Raw genomic sequence first — 26412 nt, forward strand, 5'->3', positions numbered from 1 at the left:
TGAACACTACCTTTTCCAACACCAAACTGTCTCCAAACTTACAACATCCTTCCTTGTCACTATGATAAGTTATATCCTCACTCATACTTACTTTCCCATTGAATATATCACCTATGCTAACCTACCATAGGCATGGCAGCTGCCATTTACTCCACACCTAGAAGTCCCTTCTGAAAAGCCTGTCCAATTGTGATCTTAGCACCTATAGTGACAACCGGTCCCTCTCGAAATATACCAAGAGTCTCTCTGAGGCCTTCACAGACCAAAGTTACCCTCCCAAACATGTCCAGAAACAGATATCCTGCCTCATCTCATCAGTCACCTACCACGCCCCACATACCTACAGTCCAGGCAATGACAAATAAGCTCTTTTCTCATGACTCAGTACCACCCAGGACTAGAGCAACAGAACCACATTCTCTGCCAGGGTTCTGAATACCTCTCATCCTGCTCTAAAATAATGTATATCCTCCATATCGCTCCCACAGTAGCATTCAGCTGCCCATCCAACCTACACAACATCCTTGTCCATCCATACTCCCAAACCCTTGCTTCATGGCTCATATCACTGCAATACACCCTGATGCAAGACTTATCTCATACATTCTCCCACTTCCACCTACACCTACTGTGGTCTGATCACATGCATCTCCTACCCCATCAAAGGCAGGAGCACCTGTGAAAGCAGCCATTAGATCTAAAAACTTAGATGCAACCACTGTGTCACATTCTATGGGGTCATGACAACTAACAAGCCGTCCACATAAATGGCCACCTCTAAACTGTGGTCAAGAGACAGCTGGACCACCTAGTCGCTGCAAAAGTGGCCCAAAACAATGTGCACCATTTTCATGAGTGCTTCACAGTATGTGCCATCTGGATTCTTTCCAGAAACACCAGCTTTTCTAAAACACACAGGTGGCAACTCTCCCTACAACATAGCCCATGTTCCCATAATCCCCTTGGCTCAACCTTCGCTAGTCACCATCCTCGACCTGTCCCTTGCCTGCTCCCACTCCAGTATCACACGTGTCTCCTATCCCACCAATGCACCTAAACACTAAACAGTCCTTTCCTCTTCCCTCTTCCCTCAATTCTCATCCCCCCCCCCCCCCCCACAGCCTTATCGGCATAGCACAGCCTCCCAATGCTGCACCTAGCAGTCCTATCCTGTCCTCAACATGATCCAGCAGGCTTCCATTGGCAGCACTAGCATCTTGCTCCATCACTACCCTGCTTGCCCTACCCACCCCTACCTCATGCCTCTTTGTTACACCCACTACCTAACCCAATTAGATTTCTGGCTACATGACACATAGTCACAATTGGACCTTATCACCTGGTAAAAGTGGCTCTGTGTTGTGTGTGTGTGTGTGTGTGTGTGTGTGTGTGTGTTTTGCCGTGTGAATATGTGTGAGCTTTTTTTACTTCTGAAGAAGAAATTTGCCCAAAAGCTGAAAATGTAAGACAGAGATATCAAAACCATATTTTGAACTGGAAAATATTTCCAGGGGCAAAAGCATAAGCGGAACATAATTTATTGAATATGAACCACACATTACAAGTGAAGAAATTGAAAAAAAAGGTGGAAATTAAAGAGATAGCACCAGGGTAAGTTTAAAGACCCAGAGGTTACTGAGAATTTCAAAGAGAGCAATAGAAAATGACTGACTGAAACAGGGCAAAGAAACACAATAACTTTTGAGTGAGTGGCCTTGAGAGATGAAATAGTGAATGCAGCAGAGGAGCAAAGAAGCAAAGTCCCACAGAAATCCTTTGATAACATACAATATATTCAATCAAACGTATGAAATTAGAAAATATAAAAATGCTATAAATGAAGTAGAGAAAAGACAATACAGGTGTCAAAAAAAGTGAGACTGACTGGAAGTGCAAAATGGCAAATGAGAAGCAGGAAAGGCTAGATGAGAAATATAAGGATGTAGAAGAATGCATAACCAAAGAAGATTGACACTGCTTACAGCAAAATGACAGACACCTTTGTAGAAAGGAGGAACACCCATATAACAAAGAGTTTTAGATCACAAACAACTGTTAAGCAAGGAGGGGAAAGGTGTAAGAGAAATGAAACTGGAGGCAATATTATAGGCAGGGAAGAGACAGTAAATGAAGATGAGTTCAGAGATATGATACTATGAAAATAATTGTCAGAGCACTGAAAGATCTTTGTGGAAACAAGGCCCGTGAAGTAGAGAAAATACCCTCAGAATTACTGAGATCCTGGGGAGGGCCCCAGCTGATGTGCATAATATATGCAACAGGCAACCTCACTAAGAATGTAATAATTCCTATTCCAAAGAAGGCAGGTTCTTACAAGTGTTAACATTACCAAATTACATTGCAGGCCAGAAAACCTCGATCGCATACCAGAATGATAAATTGTATCTTAGGTAATTTTCTGTGTCAACAGTGCCGTGAAGAACTGCATTGCATCAGCAACACCTTCCATGATAAACAAACAGAATCCTGCAAACAATGGGTTAGAGTGCTAAACAGAGAGGTCATCAACCTGCAAGCACTGACTTACCAACAACAAATGTGGTATTTAGTCTCACTGTGGTGAAGCCCCCTCCCTTCTGGTCGGAGAATCCAGTATTGTAGTTTGCCTAACTTGAGTGTCAATTTGTTTTGGTCAACAGCAAACTCAAACATAACTAAATCTAGTTATGTGGTGGCTCTATATAACAAGCTAATGGCTATGGAGGTACACAACAGGCTAGCATCACTGCCAAGCATTGAAAAATACATCTCCGTCAAGCATGCACATGTAAGATGTCATATAGTCAGAAGGTAAATTACTTGAAAAATTGCTCTGCGCAAAAGAACTAGGCAATCACACACCGTCTCAAGTACTGTGTTGTCTTTGCACACTAATAGGCAACACAATTAATGATGATATTGTACGGGATACACGGTTGTCACACTTGCCTGCGGATGTACAAAAATTAAGTCATGCTTTGTGCTGGTGACCTCTATGTTCTTGATCAAACTGCGCTGAGCAAATTACCAAAACGTATTCTTCCACAGGCTTCGCAACCATCTTCACCAGCACAAAGTCCTCTGGATGCACAACAAGTGCAAGTAACTGAACCATCTAAGCAAATTGTGGCCCTTCAAATGTGGCACTTCACACACGCCTAGTGATGGCAACATTTTCCTGCAGAAAGAAGTGTTTGCCCACCAGGGAGGATATCAGAGGTACCACAGAAAATTTGGATCTGTGGCTCGGCCATGTCAATCACCCTGTGACACAGAAAATGTCGCCAGACATCAGTAATGATGGCAGCTGTTTTCAAACTGGACAGCAATCAACTGTTCATAATAGAGCACTTTATGAAGCTACAATTCCTCATTGGTACAAGTGCTGATGCCTCAGTTTATTCTTCTTCACATCTTTCACAGCAAATTATCAATGAAAGAATGTCACCTTACCTCCAAATTAATTCATATGGAAATTTATAGTCATCAATGTGCTATACCTGATCACTGTAGCACATTTCTTATATTTTTATGGCCCTCCCACTGATCTTAGCCACCAATGCTTGACTGACTCTACAACACAGCTGCCCGGTCTTGGACACCTTCACCAGATAAACAATGCTGGCTTCAAAGTGCTGGTAACCCACCATCTGAAGTCCTGTTACACCAGTTCCCTGGAGTCAGCCATGTGTCACCTATCCCAGCACCAGTAAGACACTCAATAGTTTGTCACATTGGCACCAGACCTGACCATCAGTCCACACAAGACCTTGCATCTTCCTCCACACAAACTAAAGTCCAAAACGCCAGAGTTATCTTTTATGTTGACACAAGACATCAATTGCACTTCAGATAGCAGTTGGAACTCTCAATTCCATATTGTCTCTAAGAAGAGCAATGGGTGGCAGCCTTGTGTTGAGTTTTGCTAAAATACCTTCCTCATTTATATCAAACAAATTCACTGATAAATTTACTGCTTAAACCGATTATTTTTTAATTGATCTCAAATTCCAAACCACGGATATTTTAAAATAATTTTTCCTACCTAGTATTTTGCAGAGACTTTTTTCTTCTAAAAGTACACAAGCATACAACCATCACTCTCTAGCATTAATCTATCCAATTATAGCTCTTCCCCAATCTCAGCTGATTCATCATCAAGCATTTGTGAAAGACTGTCTCTTATAATCAAAGGTGTTATTTGTGAGCATTCTAATATAATTTTCGGACTGAAAGGTGCAACAATATAGTTCTTTCCTTACAGTTTTACATTTTGATATAGGTTTATTTGCCCCCGCTCCCCCCCCCCCCCCCCCTTTTTTCGATGTTTCCTTAATATGTTTCTTTTTACTTTCTCTTCAGAGTATTTCTTGTTTTTCAAGAGTATCTGTGGCTATTTTGCTTCCTTCATTTTGTATGCTACAACTTTTTCTTGTTGCAGCCTTGAGATACAGTTGAACTTGTTCTGGTGAACCTAATATGGTGCTAGATTTTGTATTACTAAGTGTCCTATTTCACCTGAAGTTACGCTGCCACTCTACTGGCTATGCTACCTGATATTGAAGGACCTGTAAAAGCGGATTTCCTAAAGATTGTTTCATCCTTATTCCTTTTATTAAAATGAACATTAAGAATCTCAATAGACTTTTTGTAAACTTTCTGTGCTGGCTTCAGCTGCTGATGTTTCAGCCAGGGCAGCTTTTATTGGGATTGGGGGACAGCAATGTAAGAACCCAAAAGTCTCCGTCTGTGAATACATTTCTGTCAATAGAACATATGCTCATTTTCTTGAAACCACTAACAATGTTACAATGTATGAGAGTAAATCTGGCCATCAGATTCTCAAACACTTTTATGTAAAATGTTTCACTAACCAGATGGATTTACTGCACAAATGGTTCCAGGAGGAGACCATTTAAGAACAAAGCTTTTGATGTTAACCCTAAGAAAAATAAGTATTGAAGAAACATGGTTCCTGAGAGCATTTATACATGCAGTTAGCATTACTAAGTGTCCTATTTCACCAAAAGTCACACTGCCAATCTGTTTTACTCCTCTCGGGGCAACTACTTTACTGGGTTTTTGATTAGCTGTCACACCTGTTTCATCTGAATTCCAAATATAGTGTGGTGGAAAAGGGCCACCGCAAAGTCTCTAGACTTCCTTTTTTGTAAGTCAGTACATCATTTGTGAAATGGGCTTTATGTACTCTACTAAACTTAATTCTTCAGCACCATTAAACATCTTTTTGGTATCATACTTGATATCATAAGACTATTTGTCAGTGTCAGATTTCTCAAATGATTGGAAATGTCAAACAAGTATACTGACTCTGACATTGTTAATTTTACAGGCTTCTCTGATAGAAATCTTGTACTCTCCTGGAGAACTGATGGCTTTCACAGCTTTATCAGTAGCTTCTGTATCATCAGGGACTTTTTGTCTCCTTTATGTCCTGGCATTGCAACCTACAACACAACACCACAAAATAACAATATCTTGTATCTCGAATCACTGATGCAAAGTACATGATGTGTTTGGGAGTTGATGTAGAAGACAGTGCAGTTTGCAATTGAAATCTGAACTACTACTTTCAGTTTAGTTTTAAATTTACAAACTATGTGTGGGGTTACTGACCAGATCATACAGAATGAAATAGGGTACATGAAGTATTCTTCAACCTTAGCAAAATGTCATCAAAAACCAAAATCTAAACACAAAAAATACACGTAGTTGCTCAGCACAAGGACAGACTGGCAGAGTGCCCTGGTGAGTAATGCATGAATCGCTTCAACTTTTGCACTCTATGTGGCAGCACATTCTTAACCAAGTGAACCATGGTACAGCACGACTAAGGTACAAAGTCTCCTCTACACAGTTTCTTGGCCTTGATAAAACTTTACTGATGTTTTGATGTGCCTCTTATTAAGTTCCTTTAAGGTTTGCCTAAATCTGGAAACATGCTATAGTGGACTGATGGAAAGCATCTTTTGCCAGAGTGACGACTGCAATTACAGTAGCTGCATTATCAGTTCATCATCTTCTCGATACACCTCTTTCAGTTGTTGTTGTTGTTGTTATGGTCTTCAGTCTGAAGGCTGGTTTGATGCAGATCTCCAAGCTATTCTATCCTGTGCAAGCCTCTTCATCTCTGAGTAACTACTGCAACCTACATCCACCTAAATCTGCTTACTGTATTAATCTCTTGGTCTTCCTCTATGCTTTTTACCCCACACGCTTCTCTCCAGTACTAAATTGGTGATACCTTAATGTCTCGAAATGTGTCCTACAACCAATCTCTTCTTTTGGTCAGGTTGTACCACTAATTTCTCTTCTCCCCACTTCTATTCAGTACGTTATCTACCCATCTAATCTTCAACATTCTACTGTTGCACCACATTTCAAAAGCTTCAATTCTCTTCTTGTCTAAATTATTTATCATACAAGTATCACTTCCATACATGGCTACACTCCATACAAATACTTTCTGAAAGGACTCCTTGACGCTTAAATCTATACTCGATGTTAACAAATTTCTCTTTTTCAGAACTGCTTTTCTTGCCATTGCCAGTCTGCATTTTATATCCTCCCTACTTCGACCATCATCAGTTATTTTGCTACCCAAATAGTGAAACTCATTTACTAATCTAATTTCCTCAGCATCACCTGATTTAATTTGACTACATGCCATTATCCTCGTTTTGCTTTTGTTGATGTTCATCTTATATCCTCCTTTCAAGATACTATTCATTTCATTCAACAGCTCTTGCAAATCCTTTGCTGTCCCTCCCAAAATTGCAATGCCATCGGCAAACCTCAAAGTTTTTATTTCTTAACCTTGGACTTTTATTCCTACTCCAAATGTTTCTTTTTTTTCCTTTACAGCTTGCTCATTATACAGATTGAATAATACCAGGGATAGGCTACAACCTTGTCTCACTCCCCTCTCAACCACTGCCACCTTTAGAATTTCAAAGAGAGTATTCCACTCAACACTGTCAAAAGCTTTCTCTAAGTGTCAAAAGCTTTCTCTAAGTCTACAAATGTTATAAATGTAGGTTTTGTGGTATCACCGCCAGACACCACACTTGCTAGGTGGTAGCCTTTAAATCGGTCGAGGTCCGGTAGTATACGTCGGACCTGCGTGTCGCCACTATCAGTGATTGCAGACCGAGCGCCGCCACACGGCAGGTCTAGAGAGACTTCCTAGCATTCGCCCCAGTTGTACAGCCAACTTTGCTAGCGATGGTTCACTGACAAAATATGCTCTCATTTGCCGAGATGATAGTTAGCATAGCCTCCAGCTACATTATTTGCTACGACCTAGCAAGGCGCCATTATCTGTTATTATTGATACTGTTAATCATGTAATGTCAAGAGCGACATTCGTCATTAATGGATTAAAGTTAAGTGTTCCACCAGCTACGTCCGTTGTTTCTAAATTCTAATTTCCTTGTCCTGTTCCAGACCTCACGCCAGCCTGTGAGCTAAAACGCATGCCTTTTGGCCTCCTCTAGTAACACAGTGTTCGCTCTCCTGACAACCACAACATTGGTGACGAGAGTAAAAGTGTTCTTATCTAAATTGCCCTGATTTACTTGTGTCATGGCTTTGCCACAATCTCCAGATGTACTGTCCGAATTTTATCGCTTACAGAATCAGCCGGCGCAGGCATTACTGGATGCCCTTGGACAGCTCGTCCAGGGTCAACGTGCTCTGCAAAACGATGCGGCAGCAACTGCTTCACCGCTATCGCAGCCACAACACGCTGTTGCACCAACTTTTTGACCTTTTGATGCTGCACTGGAAAGCTGGACGGAATGGTCACGCCAATTTGGATTCCATCTCGCCGCCTACAGAATTCAAGGTAACGAGCGGCAGCCTTTTTTGTTGTCTTCGGTCGGCGTGAGTACGTACCGTGTGATAGTCAAATTATTTCCCCGACGCGACGTAGCAACCCTGTCCTATGAAGAAATTTTGTCTGCATTAGATGCATATTTCAAAGAATCAGTCAATGTAGTTGCCAAACGGTATACCTTCTTTCGTACAAAACGTATGGCTGGTCAGACTAATCGGGAGTGGGTTGCAACCTTGCAAGACGTGACTAGGGATTGTGCTTTTGAGTGTCAATGTGGACTCCCTTATTCAGATACTATAGTCTGTGATGCAATTGCACAGCACATTTCTGATGTTCGTATAAGGCAACAGATTCTGAAACTAGTAAAACCCTCCCTTCAACAAGTGATGGACATATTGGATCGGCAGGACACACTAGACTTTGCTCAGGAATCATTTGAAACTTTGCCACCCGTGTGGTGCGTCAGGTTAACCGGCCCACGGGGCGAGCTGTACGGAGCAGTTAACAGCCCTCGCGCCCGGCCTCAAGCCATGTGTGCCGCGCCGGCACGCAAATGCAGTGATCAAATCATGCCCACGGTGAGCTACTAAACATTCGCGTGAGAACTGCCCGTCACGCCAAGCTATTTGCTTTTATTGTAATAAAAAAGGACATGTTCAGAGTGTTTGCCAGAAAAAGCTCAGATCGGAAGCTCAAAACCGTTCCAGGCCCTTTGCTTCGCGCAGGAATCGGTATCGAACCAAGGATACTCAGGTTTGCAAAACTTCACCCATGGAAATTCATGTAGTTCATTCCACTCTGCGCAGTGCCATTCTCTCTAATAGTGACTGTTCTTCCCAAAAATAGTGTGCGTCGACATCGCCGGAAGTCCCGTCAAGTCGCAAGTGGTTATGTAGCAGGGTCAGTTCACGTTGCACGAGACAGTCGCTCTTGTCGTCAGCAGGACAATAAACTTTTTGTAGACTTGGAAATTAACGGCAAAGTGATACCATTCCAGCTCGATACCGGAGCTGATCAATCAAGACACTTACAAACTGCTGGGCCCACCTCCGTTGCGTGCCGCAAATGTTAAGTTAACTAGCTATTCCGGTCAAGATATCCCTGTGTTAGGACAGTGCAGCCTTCTTGCAACATGCAAAGGACAAACAAAACTTGTGTCATTTTACGTCCTTCGTTCTTCTTCTGCAGTGAACTTGTTTGGTTTCGATTTATTTCAGTTGTTTAACTTGTCTATAGTAAATCAGGTCCTATCAGTGAACCAGACTGTGCCTTCAGACAGTGTTTCTCGTCTATGCAAAGAATTTGCAGACATTTTTGCACCGGGCCTAGGTTGCACTAAGAACTATAAAACACAGTTGGAACTGAAAGTAAACTCGCAATCGAAATTATTCAGAGCGCGCAATGTTCCCCACACATTGCGTGATGAGGTCGCAAAAACATTACACGATTTGGAATCACAAGGTGTAATTGAACGTGTGCAGGCTTCTCTCTGGGCATCACCCTTAGTAATTTTGCCAAGACCTTCCAGAAAATCGAGACATTGTGTGGACTTCAAGGCAACAGTGAATCTACAACTAGTGATTGCAACTTTTCCTTTACCCCGCCCAGAAGATCTTTTTGACAAACTGTGCCCAGGTAAATATTTTTCGAAGTTGGACCTCGCAGATGCGTACTTGCAAATACCAGTGGACAAAGAACCCCAGCGCGTTTTGGTGGTTAACATGCATCTTCGTTTGTATCGATTCAAACGACTGCCATTCGGGTGTGAATACGCCCCTGCATTGTTTCAGCAATATCTACAAACTGCCGTCCCTACTGCAGCAAATTATCTGGACGATATTGTAATCTCTGGAAAGACGGAAGAAGAACATTTGGCCAATCTCAGAACATTATTTAAAGTCTTGCGACAAAATGGTCTTCGCTTGAGGAAGGACAAATGTGTGTTTTTTGCTCGGGATTTGCCACACTTGGAACATGTACTCAATGCCCAAGGCTTACATCCCAGTCCCACGCACCTTCGTGCCATTCAAGACTTACTGTCGCCACAGAATTTGAAGCAGCTACAGAGTGTGCTGGGAAAAATTAATTATTATCATCGTTATATACCACACACCTCTTCCATTTCAGCTCAGCTTCATCGCTTACACCGTAAGGGTGTTCCGTTCGTCTAGACGATGGAATGCGAACGCGCCTTTCGCCAGTTGAAATCGGCGTTGCTTTCCAATACTTGCCTTACACCATTCGATCCCCAGAAGCCCCTTTTGTTGATGGTGGATGCATCGGATTTCGGGATCGGTGCTGTGCTTGCGAACAAAGATGGATCACACGATCGCCCTATTGCCTCTACGTCCAAATTGCTCTCGTCTGCTCAAAGAAAATATTCACAGATCCAGAAAGAAGCATTGGCTCTCGTATTTGGTGTTACAAAGTTTCATGATTTCTTGTATGGTCGTCACTTTACCATAATCACAGACCACAAACCTTTGACATCGCTTTTTCATCCAACCAAGCCTGTACCTCCACGTAAAGCGCAGAAATTCATTCGCTGGTCTATTTTCCTCTCGCAGTATGACTATGATATCTTGTATCAGTCCATTGCTAAGCACGGAAACGCCGAAGCGTTGTCCCGCTTGCCTGTTGCTGAGGATAGGGCATTCGATTCCTCCGAACTTGCTAGCATGTTCATTGATGTGGAAACCGATGATGTGGTCGAATAGTTTCCGATTGATTTTTGTCGTGTAGCTACAGCCACAGCTGCCGCCCCTGTCCTTGCTCCCGTCCTGCATTTTGTTGCTACGCAATGGCCCTTGTCTAAGTCACGCCTCGGGGACCCGTTGGTTCGCCGATTTTTTGCTCACAAGGAGAGACTTTTTGTGTGACGTGGTGTTTTGCTGTTGCGTTCTGATAATGATCAGTCCAGGGTCATGGTACCATGTTCGTTACAGTCCTCTGTCTTACAGCTTCTACACCAAGGACATTGGGGTATAGTGAGAACGAAACAACTTGCTCGTCAGCACTGTACTTGGTTCGTAATCGATGCCGCGATTATGAATATGTGCTCTTCTTGCATGGTGTGTGCCGAAAAACAATCAGCACCACCGCAGAAATTCTTTGCATGGCCAAAAGCCACTTCCCCTTGGCAATGCTTACACATCGATTTTGCTGGTCCATACTGGAACGCTCGATGGTTGGTTGTGGTAATTTCATTCAGTAGTTTTCCTTTTGTTGTCCGGATGTCTTCCATGACGTCATCTGCCACCATCCAAGCGTTATCCACTAACATTTGCTTTGAAGGTCTTCCACAGACTATTGTTTCCGACAATGGCCCACAATTCATATCCGCAGAATTTCAGTCATTCTGCAAGGCCAATGGTATTCAACATCTGACGTCTGTGCCGTTTTCGCCACAGTCAAACAGTGCCGCAGAAAGATTGGTCAGGACTTTCAAGTCACAGATGTTGAAGCTGAAAGAGTCACATTCTCGGGAGGACGCATTATTGCTCTTTTTGGCCTGGTATCTCTCTCAGTCCCGAGATGGTTGCTCGCTGGCTGAGTTGCTCCACGGTCGTCATCATCGAACCTTGATTTGTTTGCTACAACCGCCGCATCATGTTCCTGTGCAGCGGCAGACACCTGCTTTTGCTCCAGGTGACGTTGTCTCCTATCGCCACTATCGAGGTTCACGGCGTTGGCTCAAAGGGCGCATTCTTCGCTGCTTCGGCAGCGCTGTGTATCTGGTTTTGGGGGCCTCTGGTGAGATGCGTCGGCATGTTATTCAGCTGCGCCTCTGTCGTCGCACGGGGTCTGCCGCTCGCCGTCTGCTTTCAGCGATGGTGCCGTCCGCTCAGTGCCCCGGGGACCCATCTACTGGCTCGCCTAAGCCCCAGGTGTTACCGACGCTGCCTTCCATTTTGCCCCATGGCGACGCGCCACCGCCTGTTCTCCCGCCGGCGACGCCCGCAGTGGACATGGCGCTGCAACCGCTGGGCGCCTCCCTGGGTCACGCGCCGCCGATCGCTTCCCGCGACCAGTTGTCCTCCGACATGGAACTCTTGCCCGCTCCGGACTATATGTCGTCTTCGCCCGTTGGGTGCCCGGCCCGATGGAGGTCGACCCTTCGGCCCCTCCTGTATCCCTACGGGCGCATACACCGCATGTTGGCGTGCACCCTGGAGCAGGTTTTCAGGCGTTTCCTAGCTCCCCGCGGTCTGAATGGCAGGGTGCGAGTGGCACAGCCTCGCCTGTTGTTAGGCTCCCCACCTCTTCGCGTAAGTCAACATACGGTCCTCCCCACAGCGGGCGGAAGCCTTATGCCACAACCGTACGCCGATTTGCGGGGGAGGAATGTGGTGTCACCGCCGGACACCACACTTGCTAGGTGGTAGCCTTTAAATCGGCCGCGGTCCGGCAGTATACGCCAGACCCGCGTGTCACCACTATCAGTAATTGCAGACCGAGTGCCGCCACATGGCAGGTCTAGAGAGACTTCCTATCACTCGCCCCAGTTGTACAGCCGACTTTGCTAGCAATGGTTCACTGCCAAAATACGCTCTCATTTGCCGAGATGATAGTTAGCATAGCCTCCAGCTACATTATTTGCTACGACCTAGCAAGGTGCCATTATCTGTTACTATTGATACTGTGAATCATGTAATGTCAAGAGCGATGTCCGTTATTAATGGATAAAAGTTAAGTATTCCACCAGCTACATCCGTTGTTTCTAAATTCTAATTTCCTTGTCCTGTTTCAGACCTCACGCCAGCTTGTGTGAGGTAAAACGCGTGCCTTTCGGCCTTCTCTAGTAACACGGTGTTGGCTCTCCTGCCAACCACAACAGGTTTGCCTTTCCTTAATCTACCTTCTATGAGAAGTCACAGGGTCATACTGGCTCGCGTGTTCCTACATTTCTACGGAATCCAAACTAATCTTTCCTGAGGTTGGCTTCTATGAGTTTTTCCATGCTTCTGTAGATGATTTGCATCAGTATTTTCCAGCTGTGACTTATTAAACTGACAGTCCGATAATTTTCACACCTGTCAGCACCTGCTTTCTTTTGAACTGGGATTATTATACTCTTCTTGAAGTCTGGGGGGATTTTTCCTGTGTCATACATCTTGTTCACTATATGGAAGAGTTTTGTCAGGTCTGGCTCTCCCATGACTATCAGTAGCGTTAACGGAAAGTTGTCTACTCCGGGAGCCTTGTTTTGACTTAGGTCTTTCACTGCTTTGTCAAATTCTTTATGCAGTATCGTATCTCCCCTCTCATCTTCCTCTACATCCGCTTCCATTTCCATAATACTTCCCTCAAGTGCATTTCACTTGTATAATCCCTCTATATACTCCTTCCACCTTTCTGCTTTCCCTTCTTTGCTTAGGACTGGTTTTCCATCTGAGCTCTTGATATTTATACAGGTGATTCTCTTTCTCCAAAGGTCTCTCCAATTTTCCTGTAGGCATTATCTATCTTACCTGCAGTCATATATGCTTCTACATCCTTACATTTGTCCTCTAGCCATTCCTGCTTAGCTATTTTGCACTTCCTGTCAACTCATTTTTAGATGTTTGTATTCCCTTTTGACTGCCTCATTTATTGCATGTTTATATTTTCTTCTTTCGTTGATTAAATTCAGTATCTCTTGCGCTACCCAAGGATTTCTACTAGCCGTCGTCTCTTTACCTACTTGATCCTCTGCTGTCTTCACTATTTAATCTCTCAAAGCTACCTATTCTCTTTCTATGTTCCTTTTCCCTGTTCTTGTCAATTGTTCCCCAATGCTCCGTCTGAAACCCTGTACAACCTCTGGCTCTTTCAGTCTATCCAGGTCTCATCTAGTTAAGCAGTTCATAACAAATAAATTGTGGTCAAAGTCCACATCTGCCCCTGAAAATGTCTTACAACTTAAATTCTGGTTCCTAAATCTCTGTCCAACCATTATATAATCTACCTGAAACCTTCTGCTGTCTCTCGGACTTTTCCACGTATACAACCTTCTCTCATGATTCTTAAATCAAGTGTTAGCTATGATTAAATTATGCTCTGTGCAAAATTCTATCAGGCGGCTTCCTCTTTCATTCCTTTCGCTCAGTCCACCTACTACATTTCCTTCTCTTCCTTTTCCTACTATCGAATTCCAGTCCCCCGTGACTACTAAATTTTCGTCTCCCTTAACTATCTGAATAATTTCTTTTATCTCATCATACAAATCCTCAATCTCCTCCTCATCTCTGGAACTAGTCAGCATATAAACTTGCACTAGTGTGGTAGGCGTGGGCTTCATATCTATCTTGGCCACAATAATGCGTTCACTATGATGTTTGTGATAGCCCACCCACATTCCTACATTTTTATTCATCCTTAAACTTACTCCTGCATTACCCCTTTTTGATTTTGTATTCATAACCCTGTATTCACCTGACCAGAAGTCCTGTTCCTCCTGCCACCAAACTTCACTAATTTCCACTATATCTAACTTTAACCTATCCATTTCCCTTTTTAAATTTTCTAACCTACCTGCCCAAATAAGGGATCTGCCATTCCATGCTCCAATCCATAGAATGCCAGTTTTCTTTCTCCTGATGTGGACGTCCTCCTGAGTAGGCCCTGCCAGGTGATCCAAATGGAGGACTATTTTACCTCCGGAATATTTTACCCAAGAGAACGCAATCATTGTTTAACCATACAGTAGAGCTGTATGCCTTTGGGAAAAATTACGGCTGTAATTTTCTCTTACTTTCAGCCATTCGCAATACCAGCACAGTAAGGCCGTTTTGGTTGATGTTACAAGACCAGATCAGTCAGTCATCCAAACTGTCAGGCTGTTGCACCTGTAACTACTGAAAAGGCTGCTGCCCTTCTTCAGGGACCACACACTTGTCTGGCCTCTTAACAAATATCCCTCCCTTTTGGATGCACCTACAGTATGGCTATCTGTATTGCTGAGGCACGCAAGCCTCCCCACTATTGACAAAGTTCATAGTTCATGGGGGGACGGGCCGGGCTCTTCCAGTTATGGACGACCTATCATAAACTGCCGTTGGAGCTGTATTACAATAATGTATCCAACATGACTGGCAAATGCCCAGCTTCCATCAGTAAAAAAATTGTCACTATCACAAGCAAATTTATGAATGTATGACCACCACAAGCTCCAAGTGGTGTAGTCCTCTAACAAAAAGTTAAAGCATATGCTTGAAAGTAGACATTTCACTCTTATCATGGACCACATGCCACTTGTTTTTGCCTTCCATCAGAAGTCAGACAAGGCATCACCATGCCAATTGTGGTATTTGGACTTCATTGTGAAATTTGCTACCAATATTCAACATGTTGATGGTGAACAGCATGGATCAGTAGATGCACTATTCCTGACAGACACCATTGCAAAGTATAATGGTGCAGAAGGGGACTGTGGATAACTCTTGTTTGTCAGCATGTACCTGGGTCTTCTGTGGATGTTGTATGGGTTCATAGATGGTTTAGGGACAGGTAGGACAAGTACAGAAAAAGCAGACAAACCATCGGTGATTATACAACATTTCATTATTAGTTTATTCAGCTCAAACAGATATCTGCGCGCAATCTATTTCCTGATGCAGCCTGGTTTTCCTTTGTAATATACTGCACTGCAGTTGCAGGTGATAGTGGACAGCAAATGGAGAACACACGCTGCACGGGAGACAGAGCACTACGCTGGTGTCTAAGGTAAGCCAGTTGAGATGACAGGACATAGCCCACAGGTGCTACGGATATGGAGCAATCAACATCTTCTCCACTGTGTTAGGTCACATTGTCCCAGCTACATGGCATTGGCACTGGCCGGAGACTAAGTCTGGACCGAAGCTGAAGAGCGGGGGCAGGCATCTGACATAGTGTTGGCTGCCCAGCTGGGAAGACAGGCCATGGTCCCTCTTGTGCCACTCAGTAGTGGTGGAGTTGCAGTGATGACTCTGACTGACACGGGCTGGGTGTCACACACAGCCCAGCTGGCTGAACATTGATGAGCTGCTTTAGCTGTTGTTAAATACTGGTGTTCCCTAGCAATTTCACTGTAACAGCAGTTATTCTAGGTCATGGCAATTGCTATGGGCTGCATGATGACACCATTGATGTAATTGGGTGCAATACCTGCTGCTGGCTGCCCTGGCGTAGGTCAGTCACCTCGCATGCATAGTGAAGCTGTTGAATATGCAGTCCACTGGCCAGTTTCAACAAACTCTGGCTGTAGCCTGATTTTTCCATGGTGCTCCTCTGCTGGTTCCAAGTCTTGTTTATAACTTTTACTCTTTACAGAAGGAACTTGCAATGCCCAGGAAGGAGATGATGAACTACGGACATCCCTCAAAATTCCAGGCTTACAACTCCAACTTATTCAAATATCATGCTTGAACATAGCATTATGTTGTGAAGTACTAAAATCACAAATACATCTGTTTATTACAGCAGATTTCAGCCAGCAGGTAATTTTCTCTTTCTACAACCTCTCTCATCCAGGAGTAAGGGCTACTGCACGACTAGTGAAAAAGGTATTTATTTCGTCAAATATTGAAAAAGGTTCTACATCTACATCCATACTCCGTAAGCCACCTGATGGTGTGTGGCGGAGGGTACCCTAAGTACCTCTATCAGTTCTCACTTCTATTCCAGTCTCGTATTGTTCGTGGAAAGAAGGATTGTCGGTATGCTTCTGTGTGGGCTCTAATCTCTCTGATTTTATCCTCATGGTCTCTTCGCGAGATATACGTAGGAGGGAGCAATATACTGCTTGACTCTTCGGTGAAGGTATGTTCTCGAAACTTTAACAAAAGCCCGTACCGAGCTACTGAGCGTCTCTCCTGCAGTCTTCCACCGGAGTTTATCTATCATCTCCGTAACGCTTTCGCGATTACTGAATGATCCTGTAACGAAGCGCGCTGCTCTCTATTGGATCTTCTCTATCTCTTGTATCAACCCTATCTGGTACGGATACCACACTGTTGAGCAGTATTCTAGCAGTGGGCGAACAAGCGTACTGTAACCTACTTCCATTGTTTTCGGATTGCATTTCCTTAGGATTCTTCCAATGAATCCCAGTCTGGCATGTGCTTTACCGACGATGAACTTTATATGATCATTCCATTTTAAATCACTCGTAATGCGTACTCCCAGATAATTTATGGAATTAACTGCTTCCAGTTGCTGAACTGCTATTTTGTAGCTAAATGATAAGGGATCTATCTTTCTATGTATTCGCAGCACATTACACTTGTCTACATTGAGATTGAATTGCCATTCCCTGCGCCATGCATCAATTCGCTGCAGATCCTCCTGCATTTCAGTACAATTTTTCATTGTTGCAACCTCTCGATACACCACAGCATCATCTGCAAAAAGCCTCAGTGAACTTCCGATATCATCCACCAGGTGATTTATGTATATTGTGAATAGCAATGGTCCTATGACACTCCCCTGCGGCACACCTGAAATCACTCTTACTTCGGAAGATTTCTCTCCATTGAGAATGACATGATGCGTTCTGTTATCTAGGAACACCTAAATCCAATCACACAAATGGTCTGATAGTCCGTATGCTCTTACTTTGTTCATTAAATGACTGTGGGGAACTGTGTCAAATGCCTTGCGGAAGTCAAGAAACACGGCATCTACCTGTGAACCCATGTCTATGGCCCTCTGAGTCTCGTGGACGAATAGCGTGAGCTGGTTTTCACATGACCGTCTTTTTCGAAACCCATGCTGATTCCTACAGAGTAGATTTCTAGTCTCCAGAAAAGTCATTATACTCGAACATAATACGTGTTCCAAAATTCTACAACTGATCAACATTACAGATATAGGTCTATAGTTCTGCAAATCTGTTCGATGTCCCTTCTTGAAAACGGGGATGACCTGTGCCCTTTTCCAATCCTTTGGAACGCTTCGCTCTTCTAGAGACCTACGGTACACTGCTGCAAGAAGGGGGGCAAGTTCCTTCGCGTACTCTGTGTAAAATCGAACTGGTACCCCATCAGGTCCAGCGGCCTTTCCTCTTTTGAGCGATTTTAATTGTTTCTCTATCCCTTTGTCGTCTATTTCGATATCTACCATTTTGTCATCTGTGCGACAATCTAGAGAAGGAACTACAGTGCAGTCTTCCTCTGTGAAACAGCTTTGGAAGAAGACATTTAGTTCACGGCATCTGTCTGCCAGTGCAACAAAATAACTCAGCAGGTTGCAGCTCTGGTCAGTACTTTAACCTTGTTGAGCAAACATTAAACTTAACCGCAACAGTATTATTGGACCTTTATCATTGTCAGAAAGATATCAATATTGCAAAACAGCAGTCAGCCATTTCTATTGTTGGCCTGATGTCTATCCAATCAAAATTGTGACAGTAGTAACTTTAGTTAAGACCTCCTCTCGAGAGTGGATTGCCTGTTTTGGCAATCCCCTCTGTATCACCACCGATCAGGAAAAACAGTTTGAGTCAATACTTCTTTAAAGCACTTTCAGCATTGGTTGGCATTAGTCAAATTCAAACCTGTGCATTCCACACTGCTGCTAATGGTCTTGTGGAACTGCTTCCACATTGACAATTAAAGTCCTTGCTCAAATGCCATGCCACAGAGCATTGGATTGACAGTCTCCCTATTGTCTGACTAGGCCTCCGAATGGCTTTCAAAGAAGATCTCAATGCAACAAGAGCTGAACTAGTGTTTGCCTGTTTAGAGAATTCTTCAGTGACATATTAAATGACAGTGCTGAAGCCTCAGAATTTGCATGAGATCTGTGCTTGCAGATTTGTAAGCTCAGTCCAGCTGTTTCAAATGAAGATCCTACCCGGCAACCACTTGTTTTTTGTGACAGTCCAGAGATTTTCATCCAATACAACATCATTCAAAAACCTCTCCAATCATCATACGATGGGCCATTTACAGTACTGGCATGCCACAACAGAATATTCAATGTCAATATATGTAGCTTTTCTCTTATGACACTTATCAAAATACTTAAGCCTGCTTATACTACAGCTGGGACACACTCTGGTTCAGGGGCAGCACCTAACACTGAGACACTACTTATGTGTGTGATTTCATGAGGACATCAAAGGCATTCAGAGTTCCACTGCCACAGGCTGTGCCTCTGCATAAACCTCCAGTCATATCTTGTGTTGGGCACCATGTATGCATCATACCCAAATATCACTGATGCATGGGGAGGAAGGAGGGGGAGGGGGAGATGTGGACATAAGTTGTCTAACACATTTTAACGTGCAATGTAGATGCTTTGATTGTTTGTGTCATCAATGAAATTCGAATGAATGAATAACATGTAGATATTCTTTACAGTCTATAATCATGGAACATAATTGACTATTATATGGTGTGTTGAATAAATTGTATTTTCAAACACTATATTTGTTTAGAGTTCAGCCTTGTACAGAAGTGAGAGATGGGCATTAAGATAAGACAAGAAAAGAACAGAAGCTTTCAAAATGTGATGCTAAATATTAGATGGTTAGGGTAAGTAATTAATGAAGAAGTACTGAATCGAAGTAGGGAAAAAAAGACAAATGTGTCACAACTTCACTAAAAGAGGGGATTGGTTGATACGGCATATCCGAAGGCATGAAGGAGTCATCAGTTTGGTAACATAGGGAATTATGCATGTGGGGAATGAGGAGTAGCTGTAAAGGGAGACCAAGAGATGAATATAGCAAGAAGGTTCAAATGGACATAGGTTACAGCAGTTATTTGGAGCAGAAGAAAGTTGCACAGGATAGAGTAGTAAGGAGAGGGGCATCAAACCACTCTTCAGAGAAAAGACCACAGCAGTAACTAAATACATAATAGCAAAATTAAAATGGAAGAGAAAGGAACTTTCAAGTAACTATTAAACATTGCAGCAAATAAAATACTGTATGACATCAGCAGAAGCACTCAATCACGAGCATCAGAGAATTCAACAATTAACAGTACATGACATGAAAATAATTAATAATACTTTATATGTGGTGTCCGAAGAACAGACACCACATATAGTAACTGAAGCGAGGAAGGCCAATGCTCACTTCAGTGCAGATGCACACCACACTCAAACTCTCACGGGAATTGGTGAGATGCCACAAGTAACGAGGATAATGGGCAAGGGGTACTGTAGCAGTAGTGTGTGGATAAGCTGAGAATTTGGGTCTCATTGGAGGCTTGCTAGGAGAGTCCATGCAGTTGCAATGACCACTGTGTGCGGATTGCACAGTGTCAGCACATCTGCCTCGTAAGCAAGAGACCCAGGTTTGAACCTTGGTCCAGTACAAATTTTCAACTTTCCCCATTGATTTAAATCAAAGTCAACAGGCAGCCAATGTCATTAATTCCTTTCCATCTTAATTAATAATATTTACTTGATCCTAACATAAGCACTACTGTCAATACAACACAAAATAGTTTTAAAAAATGAAAAGATGTGTGGATACTACACACGGAAAGAGAAAAATTCTGTTTAATTTGAAAATATAAAACAGCACAGAATTAAAATAAATAAATAAATAAATTGTAAACAGCATTTAATTCTGAAATTTTGTAACTGATTACATGATTAAAAAAAAGACTAAATGTGAAAGACAAATGAAACAGCATGGGAAAACAGTAGAAACAGAAATAGCAAAGATTAATAACTCACAACAGTGAATTATGAAGCAGAGAAAAATAGCATGATGTGTCGGTGTGAAAGTCACTGCAACTATTGTTTTTATTGCAGATACCAGACCAGCTGGAAAATGTGACATATACAGATGAAAGGATGAATAGAGCTGCATGTATGGACATTGAAGAACATGGGAAGATTATGGTAGTGCAGGAGGACACCGATTTCATGGTGCAAAATAATTGCAGCACAACACACGTACAGTCGACAAGACAAAATTGGGTCTAAGGATCTTCAAAGTACTCTCCCGCAACATTCACGTTTATGTAACCATCTGCCACATCATGTATGATTCGGGTCATCCGTTGTCACAAGCATTGGCAATGTCCTCTTGTGTCACAAACCACTTACCTCATAGTTGCTCCTTTACTTTTTATATAAGATCAAGCCACACTGTAAGAGGTCACAAGAGTACTGCAGGTACACCAATCCTTCCCAACACCAGATTCACACAACTGCCACTATACACACTCTCCTTAATGTGGTTTTGTGTTGATGTGCAGTACAACTGCACTGTCCACGAGGTCCAGACTTTGTCCCGAATGCCATGTCATATCTGTAGCACCAGGAAGTCCATGTAGTACTCCATGCATACTTTTACTAACAAAGAGATAGAGGGGCTGGCCAGTACTTACCTCAGCTCAGTACAGCCGATAGAGACACAAAAAACAACCGAAAATTTAAGCTCCTAGCTTTCGGAATAAATGTTCCTTCATCAGGGAGGAGAGAGGGGAAAGAAAGGGAAGAAGGGAAAGTGGATTTAGTTACTCACAACCCAGGTCATGAAGCAACAGGGAAAGGAAAACAGGGAAGGCAGCAAGGATGGAGGCATGGTTGTCAGAGGGAAGCCAAAGATATATATAGAATATCTTTGGCTTCCCTCTGACAACCATGCCTCCATCCTTGCTGCCTTCCCTGTTTTCCTTTCCCTGTTGCTTCATGACCTGGGTTGTGAGTAACTAAATCCACTTTCCCTTCTTCCCTTTCTTTCCCCTCTCTCCTCCCTGATGAAGGAACATTTATTCCGAAAGCTAGGAGCTTAAATTTTCGGTTGTTTTTTGTGTCTCTATCGGCTGTACTGAGCTGAGGTAAGTACTGGCCAGCCCCTCTATCTCTTTGTTAGTAATTGTTTCACATCTTTATATGAGATTTTCCATGCATACTTTCTGTCATGTGGAATGAAGTGGCACACAATGACCCCTTGACACCATACACGACGTTCACCATCAATTTCATGGGGAAAGGATTCAGATGGAACTTCTGCTGAATTGGTGATTCAGCATGCTGTCACTCCAAGGACTGAGGTTTGAGTTCAGATTTATAGGCCACAGCCTAATATTCATTCATGAATTATTCACAACAGGAAGTGGTCACCACACTGTTGCCTGCATGCTAGGTAATCGAAGAATATTGCATATCCCATTCATCTATGAACTTCCATGAGTTCACGTGGTATCCATCGCGATTCAATTTTGTGCAGTTTTAGCTCTGTCTGCTATAACCTGTAGATGGTGTGTTTCTTGATGCCACTTGTCCTCTCTAACTTCAGCAGCATCTGTTGTCTGCCTTCCTCCAGGAGCTGCTAGATGACAGCACAAGCCAGTTCACACACTGACTGGTCACCTCAAGAGCTGCTGACCACTGGTTGCCATACAATCTTGTTGAAACTTTCATTCACTGCTCCTGTCACTCCTCTTGCTCACCTACATGAAGGTTATCAGGAATGACTAAGAAGATGGGGCATCAGTGCTACAAGTGCCAGAAGATAGGGCATTTAGCCAGTGCCTGCAAAGGCACAGTTGCGTGCCTGAACTGTGTGAAGGTGCACGATACGTGCGACTGTGACAAACCAAGAAGCACTGCTGCCACATGTATGAACTGTGGCACTGCTGACACTGCAAACTCTCACAACTGCAGCTACATAAAGGACTGGAAAAAGCAGAAGAAGGACTCCACACATGGAGAGGCAGTACCAAGCGACACATTGCTATCCCCCCCCCCCCCCCCAAATCCAAGAGGGGGAGCAGGCCATGCCACCACAAAGAAGACCTACATGATGCGCAAAGTACCGCCACTGTGGTCGTCAAAGCTGTAATGGTAGCAAAGAAGGCCATCACGAAGAAGGAGCTTGTTGCTGTCCACTGACATCTGCAGCAACTGAGGAATGAGCTAAGGACCTCCAAGAAGAGTCCCTGCCACTCCCTCACCATGGGGCAGTAGTGGACACAGCGATGAAGGTGTACACACCCCTGGCCCCAGCAGAAGCGCGAGAGGCCGAAGTGGAGGCCCACAGAATTGGAAATGCCTGCACATCTTCCCAAAGTAAGGTTGCCCAGCAGGAGATCCAAGAAGAGGAAGAAGAAGAAGAGACACCTACCGCAACAGCCGCACAGGAAGGGGCTGCAATGATAAAGAATGCTTGCTGAAACTCCCAGCCAAGCGCAATGTACAGACGGTCCTCCTATACCTTCCCTCCCTCACATGCCATTCAATTTCAGTGGCTCCCACAGAATTCTTTATGATCTCATCACCAAGAAGGAACTGAGGCTCATCAATTCACATCCTTCTTGCACTCATGGCATATGCTCGTTGCCTCAGAAGATTGGATAGCAGAAAGGAAGAGATTCAGTGATTGCTAGCTTTCTAGCAAACATCTTTTTCTCTATTTCAGTTGAAGCCAGGACAATTCTCCAAGTTAGGTACCACCAACACCAACCCCAGAGGAAGAGGAGGATCTGCAATTATTTACACAAACTCCTACACAGACTGGACCCAGTGGAAGTCCGCCATTTATGGCAACTGCAACAGCAACGGCAATGCTGAAACTTTTCTACCCACCAAGCTATAGTACAGTACGGGAGGGCATTATTCCCAAGGGCTTCCAGCAATTCACTGTTACATTCTCTTGCATTACTCCTCAGATAACTGCTATTTTGATGTAAGTGCACTGATCAACACAGGTGACTTCCATCTTGCACAACACTTGCCACACAACTGATTTCACAGTGCATTCAGTGCAACTACTAGGGCTACTAGCAATCGCAGAGCCATCTGTTGTTGTGAACACATGCTATGCTTGCATAGCTTCCATGTGACCTGCTCATGTATCTGCAAGAAAAAAAAATAGCTGCAATGACTTTTGTGCCAACCTTCGTACAATGGGGGCAAATTCTGGTTTCAGAAAAATTAATGCCTTGTTAACTTGAAGGCAGTTAAATGATCTTTCACAGCAAAAATAATGACTCGGAAACAAAGTTATGGGGAAGGTAAACATGAATTTTACTCCCACAATATACTACAAATTTTCTCCCAATATACCCAAACTATAAAAATACAGATTTTTTGAAGAAAGCATTTACTATAGTAAATACTTATAATTTTGCATGATGACTGTGTGGCTGTAGCAGCTGAATGAACACAGCGCTCTCACAAAAACATGGCACGCCAAGTTCAAGGCATCCTAGCTTTTAACTTTCTCTTCTGGAAATTTTGTAAGTCAGTTCATATATTAGGCTTGCTCAAAACACACATTTAGATTTCATAAGTTTGGAAAGTTCTCAGGTTGCAAAGACAACAAATGAAAATGGCAAAAAATGCAATATCTAATCTAATGGTCATTTCAACCCTGACTTTGTTCCAAGAGGTATCGCATCACAGCATGAAGAACAAAACTGAATACATGTTTCATTTGTACACATTTATGTCTGAAATCTTTCGTGAAAATATTTGTCTTGAATACAGTCTTATAACGATGCGGATGATAAAAAGTACAGACAAGAAAAGAATACGTCCTTTTCAAATGTGATGGTACTGAATATAGTGAAGATTGGATGGACAGCTCAAGTGACTAATGAAGAGGTACAGAATCAAACTGGGGAGAAAGGAGCTCTAGTCCAAAACTGAAGAAAAAGAAAGTATAGTTTGATATGACTCATTCTGAAGGATCCAACAATAGTTAAATTGGTTATGGAGGGAAGTGGGGTAAAAATAGTAGAGGGAGACCAAGGTTTTAATACAGTAAGCAGGTTCAAACTTGTTGGGTGCAGTAGTTATGCAGTTGTGTAAAGACTTGCACAAGATAGGCTACTGTGGAGACACAGACTAGATAAGAATTTGGCCTCAACTTTCTCAAAAACCTTCACCTTCTGAAATTAGGTTCTTGTTCTGATAGTTCTTGTGTGACAACTGTCATCACAGACAGATAAAAATATGGCATAATAATTCTGGATATCTGGATATCTGATATCTGAATGAACCGCATTTGTTATAGGCAACATGTTCCATTACATAGACTTTTGTGTTCTCAGAAACAGTTGTAGCAATAATGGAAGATGGAAGAAGATGTAGGTAGAGTTCTCCAGACGTGACTCGATCTACATAAAATGTCAAGGTAAAGCCATAAAGTTATTTTCTAGAATATAAATGGCACAAAGATAAGAAATGAAAGGGATCCAGAAACTGGTGCTCATATGCATTATGGCCAAAGCAAGGGAAACCACATCATTTTCTGGGTGAAAGGTATATATTGGAAAATGAGGCCGTGAGAGACAATAGAGAAAATGAGAGACTGATTTTTAAGTCAGTCACAGTCAAGCATTTGTGCTGTAAGCAGTAAACACATATTTTATACAGACCCAATGTTGCTGAATTCCAAATTGATAACACTATTCTCACAAAATGCAATGACTGATCCAGAATGCAAAAACCCTGAGGAAGGCCTTCCTTCATCTTCAACTCTGTTTGTCAAACATTAAAGAAAACTACGAAGTCTTTCGGGACGTATTTCTTGAATAAAAATCTCTCGGTGTACATGCCATGTCAATTCAGGGTAAAACTCCAAGCTTTTGACCACTATATCCATGGTCGTCGTCGTCAGGGCTAAAACTGACTGTCGTGAACTAGCGAGGCTCCCACTTTTATATGCAAAGGACGGCTTCTGATTGGCTGAAATATGTCATAGCAACTGCGATGTGGCGTGTAGTGATGTGGTGCCCTCTACTTCCATAGATGTTGTTTTCATCCCGCGTTGCCTGCGGCGCCATCCCTTGAATCAGGAGGTAAAGTGCGGGAAGTTTTTCTCTGCGATATGGTGAGACTTGTTTTATATTTATGTGGCATATCTGTACCTGTACAGACTTTCAGGGTGACCAAGGAGGAATGGTTAATATTCTGAGACATGACAGGAACACTTGTTTGAAGCCAAAAACTTCATTTATTCCAAATGGTTTCTGAGGAAGAACACACTTAATTTAGATTTTCTTTTGGGTTAGAGGTGTGTACATGAGTGCCTTACCGATTCAGCCTCTTTATTCTAGCCCAATCAACCTTTCAATATATTTGCTCAGGACATCTTTTTGCCATTAAACTAGCCTGCTCAACATGCAGTTGTCCATGGTGTGTCATGACTGAAATAGTGTGAGGGATTGAGAGTGTATCATAGAGGAGCATTGCTTAGCTCTGTTTGTACATGTGCTGGCTAAAATGCAGCTAACGAAGAACACACAGATATGGTGTATGTTTGCAACTTCCGCAGTGGTAGTACTCCTGCTGCTGTTGAAGAATACCGTCAGCGCTTTCTCAAACATAAAATTCTTGATCATAGAGTTTTACCAAAGTTCTCAGAACATTGTGTGAAACAGGTACTCTTCCAAGTTCCCATTTTTCTTCTGAATGTGTAGTTCCATAACCTGTGCAGAAACAGCAACATAGTGCTGAAATGGTGCAGTGCTGTTCTACTACTAACACACAGGGACTTTCTATATGTATCAATGACTCACAGACATGTGTATGATGAACATTATATATGGACAACTTGTATCAATTTCACATACAGCATGTCCAAAATCTTCACATTGATGACAACACCACAAGAGTTG

General features: G+C 43.0%; 1 protein-coding gene across 1 annotated transcript in view; it reads right to left on the reverse strand.

Annotated features, from left to right (window-relative positions):
• Nucleotides 1–26412, reverse strand: part of LOC126272012 (probable RNA polymerase II nuclear localization protein SLC7A6OS) — a 59020-nt gene that overhangs the window by 16938 nt on the left and 15670 nt on the right. The window lies entirely within an intron of this gene.

Source organism: Schistocerca gregaria, chromosome 5, assembly GCF_023897955.1.
Source record: "Schistocerca gregaria isolate iqSchGreg1 chromosome 5, iqSchGreg1.2, whole genome shotgun sequence".
NCBI lineage: Eukaryota > Metazoa > Arthropoda > Insecta > Orthoptera > Acrididae > Schistocerca > Schistocerca gregaria.